General features: G+C 37.5%; 1 long non-coding RNA gene across 1 annotated transcript in view; it reads left to right on the top strand.

Annotated features, from left to right (window-relative positions):
* Positions 1–7,330: 7,330 nt before the first annotated feature.
* Positions 7,331–17,520, top strand: part of LOC149919879 (uncharacterized) — a 37,047-nt gene continuing 26,857 nt past the window's right edge. The window contains exons 1-2 of the long non-coding RNA XR_016458744.1: positions 7,331–7,484; positions 7,594–7,684. This is a non-coding gene — a long non-coding RNA (uncharacterized LOC149919879). The remainder of the gene's footprint in view (positions 7,485–7,593; positions 7,685–17,520) is intronic.

Genomic DNA, 17,520 nt, shown 5'->3' with positions numbered 1-17,520 from the left:
CATTTTCGAAGAGCTTTACAAACATCCTCTCTGCTGTGCTTGTTGTAGTATCATTACCAATTAGCAGTTGTTAGGAGTCCAGCAACCAGCTAGTCACAGAGCAAACGGATGCCTGGGGAACAGCCATATCCTGGAAGCTTTCTGTAGTTCGTTTGGAGTTCAACTTCCACAAGGCACCGCAAATGTTGCACAGTGTGCTCCATTTCAGTGAAGCTAAACTACAGTTTAGTTTTCATTAGTTATTCTTCAGTTTAATGGTGAAAATATGAGACTGATGACGGTGGCTGAGTGTCAACAGTCTCTATAAACTTTCCCTAGCAGTCCAGCTGAGGTTCCTCTCCCAGCTCATATTAGCCTCTGTGTTGCACAACATGGGGTCTCCTGAGGAGAAGTAGGAGATCATGCCAAACTGCAGACGGTATAATGGCAAGGTGAGGAAAACTAATTAGGTGTCACATTGAGACCACCAGTCTAATTTGACTGTGAGGTCAAGCTGGCTGAAATCTTGTCTCAAGGCTAGATACGGACAAAATTACTTTGTGAGACTTTTTTTTTTAATAAAGTCTAATTTTTTTCCTGTTTGCACACAGGAACCAGGCTAAAAGTCTTAAAAATGTGCTCTTAGTTTCTCATTGACCCATTTTTTTGTGAACACATATAGGCTTATGTAAAGGCTGGACTATCTGTGTTACAGGCCCCCTAGTGTGATCACATCCAAAACTTAATTCATGCTCCTTTTCTTTCTTTTCCCAGTCTTTTTACATTCTGTTTTCTTTTTTCCTTTTTTTTTCTTTTTTTTTTTTTTAATTAATTTTCTTAAATTTAATTTTTAATTAAAAAAAAAAAGAAAAAAAAAAAGGATTTGGCAAACATTTATACCCATCCACATAGCACAGGACATTTTGATATTAACAGTCTGGCAAGAGAAGATTGCAGTATATGCAGATTAGTCTTATAAAAACACTCTATACCAACTTTTACGGCCCAGGAAAAAGCCTCTGAAGAGACTGTCATTTCCTGGTGGGGTGGTTTGTTTTTGGTTTTTTTTTTTTGGTTTCTTGGGCACAGCTCTGAGGGGTCTAATACTTTGCTCATCTACTCTGGCTACAGTCTTTGAAGAACAAAAACTTTTCTGAGAATATTTTTCCCCTTCTACTGCAGCTACAGTTGAGATGGGTTTCTCATTAAGTGCTACATAAGATTCTCATTGGGTTTGGGTTTACATTGTCACCCATAAAGACTATGCAAGAAACAACATTCAATTAGAAGCTCTATAAGCCCAAATAAAGAAACATGCTTTGCGTAATGAGAGTGACGGGCCACACATTTGAAAAGTCAAACAAGAAGAATACTGTTTTCTTCTCCTCCTTTTTCTTTCTCTCTCTTTTTAAAAGGCTTTCTCTGAAGGGGACAGGAAACCAATTTAATTCCAATGATATAATATTGCCTAAACTGGCCGTGGTTCAGATCCTAGTAGTGACAGCACTGTAATGCTATGCCTTTTTTTCTGAAATAAGCTTGTCTGACTTAAGCTTTCACTTAAAAGTTACTGAATGTTTAAAAGGGGAAAAATGAGGTTTACATTTAGCAAGTGCACTGATGTTCTAATCTTAAATTATAAGAAATGAAAGAATCAGAAAAATAAGAGTATTCATGTTAGCCTCTGGGAACTAGATAATGGATGACTTCTTTTTCGTAATGCATGAAACCTTGACACAAGAACGAAAAGACACCTATTATTAACTTGTTGCACAACGGAGACCTTGAAAGATTCCTTTCTTATTTTTCTGTCTTAAGCCCAAGCACTACTTAATTCAAAATCAAAAATTTACAAAACATTCTGATCTAGAGTATGTGTGTCTGGCATTTGAGAAATGGGACCACGTCATAACAGAGACAAGTTGTTGTTTTCCTCAAAAAATATCCACAGGAGGAAAACTCACAGATATTTTGCTGTTCCTGCCAAGTGAATTTTCATTCAAACTACAAATGTTTTCATAATAATGTATTACATTTTTTTCTGAACTCATCACAAGCAATAAAAGGATTTCTTCCTTAGCTTTGTTATGTGGAGATATAAAGGACCTCGATCTCAATGTGCTCACCTCAAATTTATTTCTTTTAATTTCAACCTATTCCATCTATGAAATAGAACCAATTTTACTAATGTGACAACTGCCAAAAAACATGATTTTCTTCCTTGACTAGTTATATTTTTACCATATATTTGTCAGTGTATTTTAGAAAATGATTATAGGTAAATCACTCAGAGGTGTAATGCACTGGAACAGGTTACCCAGAGAGTTTGTGGATGCCCCAACCCTGGATGCATTCAAACCCAGGCTGAATGTGGCTCTGGGCAGCCTGGTCTAGTGGTTGGCAACTCTGCCCATGGCAGGGGGGTTGAAGCTAGATGATCTTTGATGTCCTTTTCAAAACAAGCCATTCTATGATTCTATGGTTAATAAGTTAAAACTACATGGATGGCTCTCCTCAAATTTCCAAGAAAATAAGCCGTTCAAACTTAATGAATTAAAGAGGTAAATTAAGTCAAGAGGCATCATCTATGTACGTGTCTGTCATAAGTCACCATCATCACCATCATCATCATGTATATGCTCTTTAGAGTAGATTGTCTGCTCTAGTAGAATAACTACTGGTTTCTTGCCATAATCTGGTGAATCACGTTTTCTGTATCTCTCATATTTTTAATAGTTGTGATGTTTTCTGTTTCCTTTTGGAAATCTTCAGTGGCTAGATTAATTTTAACCTTGGTAAAAAATTCTAAGTCAAGATGAACGATCTTGTATGATCTAGTATATTCATTTGGAAAAGGAGTAAATATCCCTTTCCAACATACAGATTTCACAGTTTTCATTTTGTTCCATTTTGTACTCTGTTCAGTTATCTTATGTCTATTAGAATGAAACCATTCCTTATAAGAAGAAGAAAATTTGCTTTGTTGACATTTGAATACATTTGTCGTGTTTATTTGTCATTTTAAAGATGTAATAAAAAATATCTTGAACTTTATCATCATACAATTGCAAACAATTTATGAAATATGCCTTGCTCTCTGTTAAGATAATTCATGTCAAATTCTACACTGAAAAGAACACATTAAAAAGAGACATTTCTAATTTATTCTTCTGTTTGCAGCTTGTAGAGGAGTGATATTATTCCCTAGACAATATGCCTTGCTTTTTAAAACAGCTGTACTCATGATCACAAAAACAGAGATGCTAGTTGAAATTTCTTTCCAGACATGAGAAATCAAGAGAAAGATCATGTAAATTTCTTTTTTTTTCTTTCACTTTTTGATTGAAAAATGAAATCATTATGGACATTCTAGTTTTTCCCTACATGTTAATGTTTTTCTATGATGAGTGAGTAGAAGCTTTTGTCTTAATAATTTTTGACAGAAAAAGGAAAAACATTAGAAATTCAAAAACCTAAAACCAGTTCTTTAGCAACTTTTATCATGATACATAGGTTTTCTTTGATTCAGAATCTCCTTACTGACAGAGAGGTAACATTGCTCATGTTCACCAGATCTCCATACATCACTACCCCTAGTCAATACTGAAGGATTCTTGGGACCAGTCTTATGGCAGTGGCATTTGGGGGAATCTCAATTATGCAGGGCATTCGCAAATGTATGTTGTGCCACTCACTTACTGTTACAAAGGACCTATTTTTTAAGCTGTCAAAGAAACACTTGTGGCATTACAGAAACAAGAAAAAAGCTGTCAATTCTATTATTAAATTGACATTCCACACATGCTACTTTCTGATGACAGTCCATAATAAAGTTGCCCTATTTCTTTGCCCTCTATTCATGTCACTACCTAAAGTTTGCTCTCCTGCATCTCCCTCAGACACTGACTGATAGAGCATCAGACACGTAAGCTCAACAAGAGGTCGTCATTGTGGTGCACTGACAGACATTTGTAACACCTGAAAAAAAGAGGGGAATGAAGGTCCTGAAGAACACTGGTACACTAGGCCATTACAATGCATGGAGCAAGGACAGTGACATCTCCCAGGGTACTGTCAATCAAGGAGTACTGAGACAAAACCAGACAACAGAGACCATTGTAAACCCATTGGAGGGAAAAGGGGAAAAAAAAAAAAAGCAAAAAAAAAGCATAACAAGTCTTTGTTTTGGCCTTCAGAACAGACACATCTGTGTTACTCTAACTGCTGCAAGCTTATGGGATAGCATGGGTTGGTCTGACCCCAATGGGAACTGATACAAATTGAATGCTAATTCTCTTGTACCCTGTTCTCCAGTGAGGCTGTCAGTGCCAACTAGCCTTCTCGGGAAAAGGAGCACCAGCTTTCCATGCTTCTTTGTTTTTAGACTCATTTAAAATATATAGATTACATAAGCTTGGATTTCCCAGGTAAGCTGTCTCACCATGCATCCTGTTGGGAATCTTCTATGAAGACAGCAAGACAAGAGTAGCTAGCTCTCACCCTCAGGGGTGTCTTGTTTAGTAAGAGCCTGTGACTGACAGCTGTTAAGAAGAATGACAAGATATTTTACATCTGTTTAGTGTCTTGACTGTCAGCCATTCCTTTCCACACTGGCTATTGTCATTCCTCCTATATCCAGGAATCCTACTGCTGCCAATGCAAATGTCAGACCACTGCAGAGCTATAGTGCAATGCAGCATACATTATACAAGAAATGAAAAGTGGATTGGGGTCACTGCATAGGGGAATGCAATGTTTCCAAAGTATGTTCAATATTCCAGACCTAAGAGTTTGGACCAATAATTAGACCATTGTCTATTCTGTTGCACATACAAAATTCAAGAGTGAATCAAAAACACCAGGGTTTTTCCACATTTATTTATTTTCCTTGTAGTTTTCTTATGCGAACATTTATATTAAGTCCACTGATGGTGCATAAAGAATACAGCACATTTACAGAACTTGTTATGAATGGAGAACTCACATTTCTCCATTCCCGTAACATCCATAGAACAATCATTAGGGGTTGGGATTTTCATGATTTCTCTATTCTCATCAAATCTGTTGACTATTAAGCAGTTGTTTTTCTGTAGCCTGAAAGAAACAGCATGCAAAGTGGATTATATAAAAACCATGCACTTGTTTTGGAAAAGAACAGATAAATTAATAATATGACTTAAATACAAATTACAATCAACAAGACAAAATGTACGTATTACAATGGAAATGTTTTGTCTAATTATTAAGGACAGTGCTTTTAGCACTAAGTCTGGCCCGACAACTGCAACTAAAGAAAAAGAATAAAGTTCACAATGTGAAACCAAAAATTACCTGCCTGATGAAGACTATCTAAACTACAAGAAATGTACGACTTCATAAAATAAACAATAATTATAATGACCCCATTCAATCTTCATCACTCTTCAACCCATTCCAAGTCAAAAGACTGTGTAAATTATGAGCTCTTCAGCATGCCTGGAATGTTAACAAATCCAGGCTCTGGAGCAGTTGGTGGCAAGTGAACTTCGAAGTGAAGGATCATTCACAGAATTTAGTCAGCAACACAAGTAGCATCATCCTTCAGCTAAACACATCTCATGCCCTTTTAAGCAAACCTAAATTCAGCTCATCACTTTTCCATAAAGGCAAAGCAATCTACTGGACAACAGTGTTCCACATTCTTGGCACGTGATTCTAATGCATAAGAGAAACAGGGCACTTCTGAATTATCCTTGTCTTGCATGTGAAGTCCTCTGAGCTCAAGCTAGGAATGTTCTGAATAATATATCAGTGATCTTCCAGATATCTTTTTAAACCAAGAAAATGTGTCAATGTTGTTTACTTCAGGAATTAACAACAGAATTACATGTGAAAAAGCTGTGAGATTCTGCATCCATATTAGTTTACAGAAGCAAACGGAACACAACCTAATTTCCTAGACTGCAGATCTGAAAAGTCTGGAAAAAAAGATCTGAAAAGCTGGCAATTAAAAGGGGTATGAAAGCCACATGAGCACAGCTGAAGTATAGCACTATTAAAAAAAGGAATTCTACTCAGGTGATGAATCTTAAGTATCATAGCAGTCAGCAGAGGTAAATACTTTCCTACTCATTACAATCCCTTTCAATCTTTGTGAAGGAAAGAAAAATATGGAGAAAACACACGCACCCTCATACTCTCTCATATACCTAGTGCCACTGGGACAGCTAGTGAAAACAAAGCCCTTGAGTGCATGTGAAATTGACAATAAATCATTTGGTCTACATATTGATAGAATTGCTACTGAAGAAACACTTCAGGTAAGCAATTAAAAAAAAAAAAAACAACCACCCAAGCTCCAATTGCCTGTTTGAATTCCACTCAATAATTATAATCTGACATAAGCAAACCCATTGATTTGATACCAAAAATTCAATGTAATTGCTAACAGATTGGCATCCTGACCAGAACTCAGCACCAATGTTGTCATGCACATGGACAGTCCAATATATTCTCATTTCTGCAACTCTTAAAAAAATCCGAAGGAGTACTCATGCATATTTTTACAAAACATGATGATAGAAAAGCAGTAAGAAGAGGCAAGCTTTGCATTTTGCTCTTTATCTTCCAAGACCCACAGAGAAAATGTTAGCTCTGATTTTGTTCTTCAGGCACACAGCTCTATTTTTTCTGTACAGTGTAGCTGTTGGCATAACATAGGAACAGGAGGCTGGCAAAATGGCATGAAACAAGTAGTCTAGATCTTTTTCAAGCTCTTCCTGCTAAAAGCTTAATAAAATGTGCTACTAAGATGCAAACATCTTGCACACATTCAAGTATTTTCTTTATTAACTTAAGTGATAAACTTGCCCATTCAATGCACATGTTCAAATATTAGCAATCTTGACCATCTGAGCCAAAATCTAATATAAAAAACAAAGTGATTTTCAGATGATGATGATAACATCCAACATACTCTTTCCCAAGTCCAAAACTTAGAAGATGGAAAAAGATTTCTACAATCTGCTGGTTCACAAGAGAGAAGAAACTATTGTGTGGGTTTAAACTTTGGTGTGTTGCCTTTAAGCATTTGGTGGTACTCACAACTGCTTAAGAAGATATTTGGAATTCCAACATGAAAGGTCTGTTTCATATTTTAAGCCCAATAAATCTCGATCACAGCTCTCAATTGAGACAGCAGTCTGGCAAAACTACATGGACAGCAGACACTTTACTGTGGCTCTTTCTCCCTTCTCAGCCTCTCATTCCCTCAGCCTTTCCCTTCCCCCCCCCCCCCTCTCCTCCCCAGTTGAAGTTCATTGTTGCCAGAAAAAACAAGAAACAGCGTATCTGAAATTTAATCTTCCTTAAATTTGCAGAGCAGCCTACAGAGAAGATTAACTATATAAGCTGGGCATATTTCATTATTCCTCTTAGGATATACATAATGACTTTCCCCCACTCAGTGTTTTCTGTTGCTATTGATTATTGAGTTTCACTCCTCAGTAAATTCAGTCTCAGCAAAGGTAGGACTGTAATTTTTTCTTGTTATTTTGTTTTGGTATTTGTTTGTTTGCTTATGTCTGTTTTTTTTAATAGTTTTTTTAAATATCTTTTTTTTTTTTTTCCCCAAAGGATATATATACACATGCTGATGTGGAGATATTGTTGACAGATGTATATACTAGGAGCAAACAGCAAACTATCTGATGCTTAATTAAAACATGTAAGTTACAGTTCAGTCAACAGATATGATAAGAAAGTTATATTTTCAGTGTACTTCAGAAAAATGTCTCACTATGTCTTGCTATATTGGCCCAAGAAGTTGACAGCTGTAATGTGCTTCTTGTTGCTCACCAGTACTCAACTGACAAAGATATTGCAAAAGCTGGTTGAAGAATGTCTAGGTGATACAGTATAGTTCTTAAAACTAACCTTTTTAAGACCAAAGTCTGTTTAGGTATGAACTAAGCCTGATGAATCCTATAGAAACTCTGAGGTAGTCTGATATTCTTGGGTGAATATCAGTTAGGACTTAATACAGAAGACATGAGCATACTCTCATGAGGGTGAGGGACTGACGTCCCCTTGTTTCCTCTGGAGGGGTCTTCTTTAGAAGATCAGGATGTTTACAAATCAATGTGACAGCAGAGTAAGCCAGTAAACTGATGAAGATATTTAATTTCTAACAATACAATGTTAACTTTTAGTTACGCAGATGTCTACAGCTTGTAGACAGAGAAAAGGCAAAGATTGACATATCTAAAACCTAAGTGTAAATGAGTTTTCTTGCAGCCAAATTTAGAATTGAAGCCAGACATTTAATGTTACTACTGTTCATAGATTCTTTGCTTCGTAAGTCAGAAATGACAAATATCAGCAAGTTGCCACCTGCTTTGATATAGGTTTGCATCACCTAATTCCTAGATCAATCCTCTAATATTGGTGACTGATATCATCTCCATAAGCAAGCTTGAAATTCAATACCTATGGACTGTCTATCAGAGATAAGGTAATTCTACAATGAGGAGCTAAAATAAAACAGTAACATCTTGTGTAAGCATGTGCATGACTGAACAGTTTTAATTTTGTCAGGAAAAAAAAAAAAAAGGCAGAATAACTACTACCACTTTATTTTTTGGCTCTGCTTTCAGTACTCATAGGGCATATGTGAGAACATGTGTGTATCCAAAAGGATAAAAAGAAAAGAAAGCTCTTATCAAACTAAGCAAGCTTAATCCATCTTTCACCCCAAACTTCCTACAGTTCTGGATGCAGAATTTTAGTTTTCCTTCTATGGCAGATTTAACAGCACAGTATATGACAAAAACTCAAAATATCCATGACTTCGGCAATTTTTTATGGCAATCTACTTGTGCTTAGAGAATAATTACAGAGGTTAGAAAGTTAGAAAGCCTGTTCTGAATGTTAATGGAATGTCCTTACTGTGGAAAAGGGCCCTGTTATTCATAGTAGTTCTCTAGCTCCTGTTTGGGTCATATGAAGTGAAAGACTTGAGTACCAGACCTCACACAGAAATTATACATGGGACATTAATACAGATGTAGAAACAGGAATGCTTAGAAACATTCTGAAGTAAGAGGAACAAGTTTGTACCAAGATCTTGGCCTTTACAATGCTCCATCTGGATAATACCTGTGCCATGGGGGATTATAGTGATAGCTCAGCTAACTACCTGAGATTTGATTTTGTAATGCACAGTGCAGTAACACAGAGTGGTAACTCTGTAGGCAGAGTATGAAGAAGTAGTCTGCCCTGTGCCTGGCCTCATTTGTCATATTTTTCAAGCATCCTGGAAACAGAATCTTGGGGGATGTACGGAGGGGAGAAATTACAGGTAAATTAGGTAAAATCCCAAAACAGATTATGGCACTCGGCTTTCTTCCCATTAATGACTAAAATAAACCTTTTGGCTTTTTTTGGAGGTCAGGCTTTTGTTTTCATTTGGTTTTATGGGAAATGTGTTTTTATTGGTTTTGTAGTATCACATAGAATACCTTTCAGAACAGACCTTCCATTAAATGGTAAGTATCTCTATAAGCCAATGTAATGCTAAAGCCTGTTGAAAACAATGTCTCTCCTCCACCACTTCCATTATTTCAAGCAATTAAAAGTAAATAAGACCACATTTTCTACAGAAACTTTTTCCTTCCTAGAGAATTTGTTGTGCTGTATGACTGGGATTTTCTCCTTATTTTGAAGTCAGGAGAAAGAGTATAGAAAAGATAATCTTTTTAAGAATTCATGCTTTTAATATAAATGGTCTACAAGACTTCAGTTTGCAATAATTTTTCTTTAAAGCAATTTGACAAAAATAGGTGGGCACTCCTTTCAGCAGGAAACCCCAAAGAACTTCATTTTCTGAGCAGCAGCATTCAGAAGTCCTTCCAGTGACACTTTTTATAAAGCAGTTACTGTATCACAGGCCAGAATAAAGTGAATTTACTAAGTCATAGTTCTCCTTAGATCTAAATCTGTCTTTGAATGACCTTCCTGATTTAATCCAGATCATGAACATGCTGAACATCCTTTCCTATATGCTTGGTAGGAGTGACTGAAATGGAATGCAGCATCAGCACTACCCTTATTTGTAATTTATCTGAGAGGTGTTCCTATAAATGATAAGCACAGTTCTCTTTTTTCTGTTTATGCTTTTACGAACGGCTCATCAAACCCACTGATATCCTGAATAGGTGTTCCATTATAAAAGACATGGTGTTTTTGCTATTGTAATAATGTGGGATTTATTGTTTTTTCTGCAAAAGGTATTAAGTTTTTGAACTTAAAAATACTAAGAAAAAAAGAGAGAAAAAAAAAGTGAAAAACTAAAAAGAGTAACAAGTTTGGGATTTTTTTAATGTTTTTGTTGTTGTGTTGTGTCTTTTTGTTTTTTGTTTTTTGTTTTTTGTTTTTTGTTTTTTTTAATGGAACAATTTAAATTTAGATGCCACTGGTAAAATACACTCTTGATATCTAGACCTCACCTATACTAAATTTCAATGCCATTGGTGCCTTGTCCTCTGAATCTGAGGGTCAAGTAAGCAAGATCTAATGAAATATAATTGTAAGACATTGCTGCTCCACTATCTGGAAAAGATTTGGTAGGCCTACCTCTAGTGTCAAGACCTTGTAGAGTGAAAATCGTTCAGAAGAAAAGAAAAAAAAAAACAAACATGTTTCTTTGTATCCCTTAATTCTGTATTCCATCACATTTATGACTCTAAGGAAAAAAGGTGGGAATTTGAAAAGATGTGGAAGAAACAAGACTTGAAAGGAATGGGCTCAACTGAAAGCAGACACTGCTAAAAAGAGAACTGTGCATCTCATGCCCTTAAAGTTCTGCCTCTAGGAAGTATACTTGTTGCAAAGCAGTATATCACTTGTATTACTTATTTCCACAACTTGACATCACAGAACTGAACTTCCTCAAATGAAAATTGCAGTTATTGCAATATGCAAATTGCATAACTGCAAAAAAGGAATGACCCACCTCCCAGGAGGTGCTGAAAATTTTTTTACCAAGTACAACACAAATTAACAACTGGCAGAAGAACATGATTTAGCAGCCTAGTTTGAAAGTTCAGTGCCTACTAATGTATTTAAATATGTATTCTGACCAGGACAGGCAATAATGATTTTCCCAGGCTGTGTATCATTTTCTATCATTAAGATAATAGCTTAGGAGCCTTGATATTGGACTAAAAGAATATCTTTCTTTATGTTTATGTGAAATAACTTGAAAGTGTAATCCCCAACAAGCTACAGCACCAAAATATTTGTATGTGGCTTTCAAAAAGGCAGTCCTTGTCTTTACCAAATAAGAAAAACAGAAGTGTATTTTCTACCAAGGCCCATTGTGAGAACAGAGAGCTGCAGCACTCTCCTGATTTTAAGTGCCCAGGAATGCCTGGGTATAGTTTACAGAAAAAAGATTTATTGCTTCCAGCTGGGAAACCCAAGAAGGGAGGTACTCCTAATATAGTTTTCTATATTGTGTGCGGAACAGATATAAAGTATAGCCATGATACACAGGCAACACCAAATACAAGAATAAATGTCCCTATTTACAATTGGATAGTATATTTCTACTTACATGCAGTTCTGACGTATAGCACATTGTACAAGAAAAAAACAACTGTACTACCGATGGCAGGAGCTCTGTGACCCAACCTTCAGATTTGAACATGCAGCCTACCTTGACACCACAAGCATACTTGGAGAAGGCAGCAGCTGTGCCAAAATAACTGCAATTTACTACAACACTGGAAGGCATAAAATATGAAAAGCTCTTCAAAAAATATCCCTAGTACCATGTCATTAAAATTGTTTATCTGTTACTAAGTCAAGAAATTAGGGCAATAAAAGATGGCTGTGGTGGAGGACCAAAGAACACAAATTTATTACTGAGGCTCAGGGACCAGCAAGTACATGTCTTCTTACAGGCATGCGACCTTGTTTTATTTCTCTCGTTTCTTCATGTAATTTACTTCTGAACTGAAGAAAAATCTTCTTTCTCGCCAGATCTAACCTTGTTCTTTCTTCAGCTCCTTACACACCTGACTCATTTCTTTATCTTCGGCTTAAATAAGATCTACTTCTGGCTGTGCAGCACACCATTCACTTGGTGGTTAAGCTCTTGAGCAGGGGACAGAGCAAACCAATTCATTAGAAGTGCTCATGGAAGAGCCAAGATGTCCTGTGTTCACTTCTATACTTAGCCCAATAAACATAGAAGGTCACATTTTTTCAATCAAAACATTTTTCAGCAAAAGAAGGAAAAGGCCTCTCTTTCTGAAATGGATACTTCTGGAGACATTGTGTTTTGTTCAAATTATCCATTTTTGTCTATGGCTAAGTGAGTCCAAAATATTTCATGCATGTTTCTGAAAGCCAAGATTTTATCAAAACATTTCAAAAAAATTGGAAAATATAACTGGAATTCTGGGTTCTCAGCTGTTTTAGTTGATTCTTTCTGTTAATATTTTTAAACAAAACATTTCTTGATTTTGTCTGTCTTATGGAAAATGCTTACCATTTTCTAATCAACTCTGGTTACAACAGCTATGGCTTTGAGCCGAGGAGTCTAGGTACCTTCCGGACCAGAGCTAGAAATGACTTGGTTGTCTCACTTGGCCTGCTCACAAACCTCGCTTTCTTATGGGTACTTTGTTACTACAGTTCACTGATCCTCAAAATCTAACATATACTACTTTTGCTTCACAGCAAGCATGCAGACAGCATATTTTAAAAGACCTTTCAGCAAGCCAGTTTTAAACTCGGTTTCCATGAACACTAGGAGACTTATAGGTCTTTATTTTGTACTACTGAGAGCCTCAGAGCAGATTTTCTGAAAAACTGCTTCAGTGTTGAGACCTGTTGAAATTATCCAAGACTTTCTAGCTGCTAAACTATTCCTTTCCATATGCTGAGTGTCCACTTTGAAACCCTTGCTCATTCTTTCCTGCATCTGGCATGAATTTCCAGGGGGGCGGGGTGGGCTCTGCGGTCTGCACGAGTGGAGCGCAACTTCGCAGCTGCCATTTCCTTCCTCTGACAATGCAAAAATATCTTCAAGGGGGGAATCCCATTTAACATGCAAGTGGTAATACCAAAGATATTTCGGCTTCTCATCCTCTTTGTGACAGTGTCCTGAAACTAAACAGTGCAGCTAATATTAGCCCACAGGCTCCCCCCCTCTTGAGTGTTCATCCTTTTTCTTAACTCTTGTCATGACTGAGCTCAGTGTAAATACTATAAAATCAAAAAGTGGCTGGGCTATGTGCAGTGAACAACATATTTGACGCTTTTCACCCTCTTTCAGATTTTTTTTCAGCCAACTTTGATTTTTACACTTCAGATTACATTTAGTTTTTATATGCTAGGTAGTAAAGCTATCACATAGTACTTTTAAAATATTTTTTTCATAGCATTTCTGGCTCCTGGCAAAGCTAGTCACATAAGATATTTTGCAGCAGAATAAAGAAATCATACCAAAATCAGGGTATAGCCTATAGGTGTATCAGGAACACCAAATTTTATTATCTAAACAGAAAGAGCAGAGGCATCCACAGGTATTAAAGTTTGACCAAAATGAAATGGTGAGCTTACATACCCAAAATTTATATGCAAGTAACTGTATTCAAAATCCAAGGTGTGCATTTTGTGGAGAGGAGAGGAGAGGAGAGGAGAGGAGAGGAGAGGAGAGGAGAGGAGAGGAGAGGAGAGGAGAGGAGAGGAGAGGAGAGGAGAGGAGAGGAGAGGAGAGGAGAGGAGAGGAGAGGAGAGGAGAGGAGAGGAGAGGAGAGGAGAGGAGAGGAGAGGAGAGGAGAGGAGAGGAGAGGAGAGGAGAGGAGAGAGAAAGCACAAATAATACTGAGAGGATTTAGCTGCAGCAGCTGGAACCAGTGGAGACATCAGCATTGTCTCCTTTGTGGTAAGGTATTCTTTGCTTATTTAACTTAGATATAAGCAACTTTCAGCTTGCACATAGCTACAGATAGACAACTATTTTTACTGACTGTAACCACAACCATACTATCCCTGAAGAGTTTTGCCAGCACCTTAGTCTATCGCTTTCTTACACGATTACATAAATGATGAGTAAAAAGTCGCTGCTCCCTAGTACATCTGAGGAGACTGCTACTGTGGGCTTTCTTGCTCTGCAGGCAAAGATAGTTTGAGGTACCACAGATCAGCAGCATGGTTATAAGCATCCTACTGACATCATGGCATCCTGTGGGAGCCAACCCCACACCATGTTGGAGACAGGCAGCCCCTATGTGACAGTGACAAAATCTGGCATACCTTTGCAGCATTGATTACCACTGTGCTGCGATCACAAGCAAGGTACAGACAACTCGTGATGGAACATCTCAAAAATTTCATTGAAGTATTGCTGACCTCAGCTAGAATATGCTATTGAGGCCTTAGGGAAAATGGCGGCACTGTCCAGCAGGTTAGAGGTGTCCTCAGCCATGGTTTGTCCTTTCTTCCCTCACCTCTGTGTAGCAAGGAAAGCTGACAGGGCGGCTGGGTGCCACATCTGCCCAAGAGGCAGGAGGTCTCAGTGTTGCCTTTCCCTCTTCACACACCCACAGCCCAGCTGGGCCCAGCTGGTCCCATGTACCCACTGGATGGGGAACTCTTGTGAATTACAGGCACATAGACTACCTGAATTAAGCACTGCTGGACTAAGTGTTTTAGACGAGCTTTGCTTTTAAAGGGGTTTTCTTCACATGCTGAGTTTCTCAGCAAGAAATATTTTTGATCAAACTGCTAGCTTGGCTTATCTTACAGGAGGCTGTAACATTCAGTGCCTTTCCACAGTGCCATGCTTGTTATCAATTTGTATGGGAATGCCTATTCCTTCTCTTCCAACAGTGTAAGTTATACAAGATTTGTTCAAATACAAAAACCAAGTACAAGAGATGTGTAAAAGATCAAGCTGCATCTCTGCAGTTCAGTAGTTAATGTTCATCACATATATTACAATTGCATTCTTTACATCTGAATATTGACAAATAATGTTACTACAGCCAATCACTCTTTAAGGAATGAGTGATCATCCCTGGAAAAGTAACAAAAAATACTACGTCACTTCCATTTAGTGCAAAGAATTAGTATCTGTCTGTGAATTGTACAGCTGTAGGGATCTCAAGGAGTCTTGGGTGACTCAAGATAAATTAATTTCTACGTTTCCCTTTACTGCAGTAGATAAACAATGGATGATCCTTACAGAGGTTTTCTGTCTTTACCCCTTCCCAAGCTGTGCATGCTGAGCTCCATGGAATCTGTCTAGTGCTATCACAAATTTTCAGTACTTTGATTCAAAATTTGCTAATTTTTATATGCAGTTTTTTCATCCCTACACCTAAGCAAAATTAAAATATTAAATCTCTCTTAAAGTTCACGATAGTGTTCTCATCATCAGCCTTTTTTTAATAGCTGAGATTTACTCAAAACACTACACAGCTGGAGCAAAAATGAGTTTTCACAGAGTGATATACATTTTAAAAGGGGGATTAAGGATGAGATTAAGAATGACTGACTTTTTTGTGTTTTATTTTTTTGGTTCTTGGTGTTCTGCTTTTTTTGTTTGTTTTTAGACAAACGGAAATTTAAATCCAAAGTGAAGGACTCATTCCTCCTTTATGCCCTCTTCTCCACAACAGGAATACCATTTCAAGGGGGAGAAGAAGTAGTAAACAAAGAATATTTTTTGTTGATGGGTCAGTTACAGTTCTATGTAGGCTGAAAAGTAGATTGTAATCCTGAGAAACGGCAGCATACTTTTGTTCCTCCCTCCCTGCCCCCATCTTGAAAACACACATGGCTTGACAAAATGCCACTAGAACGTGCTTGAAAACAGTGATCTCATTGTGAAGGCTGAAAACTTAGGGCTCAGTATAGTTGGATGATTGAGAAGCACAACATGCTCAACAGATGTAAAAACTGTATAATTCATGACTTTCTCAAGTGGGGAATGAGCTTCCACAGCCAGTTACTAAACCGCTGCAAGAGGTGTAAAATATCCAGCGATTTCCTATGCGAGTGCACCAACTATTTCAGATATGCACATACTACTTGCGAGTTTTGGCTAGTGGTCACTGGGGTTATTTCGCTCTGCTCTGTTCTGTACTTGTTTGGGGGTATTTTAAGAAGAGAGGAAAGGCAACATTTTATCCTTGGTTTTCCTATTAAATGATTGTGAGGCATGAAGGGGGGGACTGAACTAGCAAACAAACACTAAGCAACTTAATTCTAGAAAAAAAAAAAATAGAGATTACAAACCTTGGACTTCCCACTTGTCTTAGTGAGCTGGCAGAAAAAACAGTTTAAGCTAACTAGGTTTGTTGTTCCCTTGGGTCTGCAATCTTGCATAGACCTCCCTGGCAGATGATGAAATTTTGGAAAACTAAACTGAGGCCCACACGAACCCTTTTCCTTTTTTCAAAGGGCTTCCATGACTCTCTCTCTTCTGAACATCAAAACCAAAGCAATTAATTTCTAAAACTTTTCTAAAAATGCCGAGACTTTGTTCCTTTAAAATTAAGCAGTTCTTTCTGCTACTGCATATAGTTTCTGCAGGGCCTCACAGGGGAAGACTGCTGATGTTTCTTACTTCCAGATCCAGCAGGCAGCTGGAAGACATTTTATCTTCCTATACTATAGGTTAGAATAATGTCAAGTCTGTCTAAATTGTGCCCAGAGGACTTCTTGCTTGCTAAGACTGTCATTCCTACACTAACTGCATCTTCTCTGACTCCAGAAGTATTCTTCAAAATGAGAGTAGTTACTCCTGCCTTTGTAAAACTACTGCATACCAATATGGTCAAAAGGTTCATGTGCCTGAAAATTAACATTAAACAACATTAAATCAGTTTATAGGTACAATCAAGGTACACTGCCAGCATCTGATCAGAGGATACCCCAGAGAGTTAACCTGGGAAAGAGAAAAAAACAGCCTTGGCACAATAGATGTGTTCCAGTATGCATATGTTTTGAAAGAGGAGCTCTTCACAAGAAGACGATGACTTAGGCAGAATTATGGCATGCCATTCACCTACTACAGATTTGAAGAAATCTTCCCAAATTAACACGCCTCTTTATTTTAAAATTTGCAGAGCCTTCTAGGCAGCTTGCCAGCCTTCACAGCTGTTGGCAGGTAGAAGAGAATGGAATGAGAGATAAGAGCACAAGAGGGAATATTCCTTTTGGGTATATACAGCCTCTCAGGGCAGATGTTGACTTAGAGATTTCATTTGGCACCTGTCAGAGGTTACTGTGATGTTTGTAATTGCTGTCCCCAAGCATTAGTTTACCACTGCTGCCATGTGGTAACTATTTGTGACACTATTTTCGGGCTAGACTGCATTAAAAAGACTTGTATCTTCCCTTCCTCCTTTACTGTTTTGGGTAAATTTTCTGATACTCATTGCATGCTCAAGCTGCATGATTATTTCTGAACACTTCTGAGGCTGTCCACGTGTAAAAAATAATAGATTGTCCAGCTGTTATATGCAGTCAAATTCTTTGAGCTGG

The sequence above is a fragment of the Phasianus colchicus genome, chromosome 1, assembly GCF_987193195.1.
Source record: "Phasianus colchicus chromosome 1, bPhaCol1.hap1.1, whole genome shotgun sequence".
NCBI classification, from domain to species: domain Eukaryota; kingdom Metazoa; phylum Chordata; class Aves; order Galliformes; family Phasianidae; genus Phasianus; species Phasianus colchicus.
The sequence above is the reverse complement of the archived record's forward strand: the minus strand, read 5'-3'. Positions and strand labels throughout refer to the sequence as shown.